Genomic DNA, 510 nt, shown 5'->3' on the forward strand with positions numbered 1-510 from the left:
ACATTAGCAATGAATATAAAGTAATAAAGCAATTTCAAGTTATTATTATTATAAGATGTATTATAACATGAAATATACGTGCCGACAGCCGACTGGATCTTCATGACATCATTTCTCAATTTAATAGGACATATCCTACACGCTGAACAATAAATCAAATTAGCATGTTATCAAATGTGTAGGAAGTTTCCAAGAAATTTAAAGCCACTTCGATTGTCAAACCACAGAATTTAGTGATATGGAAAAACTAAACTTAAATGCAGTAGCACCAATTATATAGAGATGATGTAGATAAGTTTCAGCATAAAGATGACTGCCAATTTCCAGCACAATGATGACCATTGATTTCCAACATAAAAAAATTTGCAGGGTGGGTAAAGAGAAAAACAAGGCATAATTGTTGACAAAATGGTTTCTTTAAATTTACTTGTACAAGAGCTAATTGAAAAACCCAATTTTTACTAATACAAAAAATAGCGCATAAATCAAAGAAACCAAAAACATCACTGA

Source organism: Phalaenopsis equestris, unplaced genomic scaffold (genome assembly GCF_001263595.1).
Source record: "Phalaenopsis equestris unplaced genomic scaffold, ASM126359v1 Scaffold000094, whole genome shotgun sequence".
Classification (NCBI taxonomy): domain Eukaryota; kingdom Viridiplantae; phylum Streptophyta; class Magnoliopsida; order Asparagales; family Orchidaceae; genus Phalaenopsis; species Phalaenopsis equestris.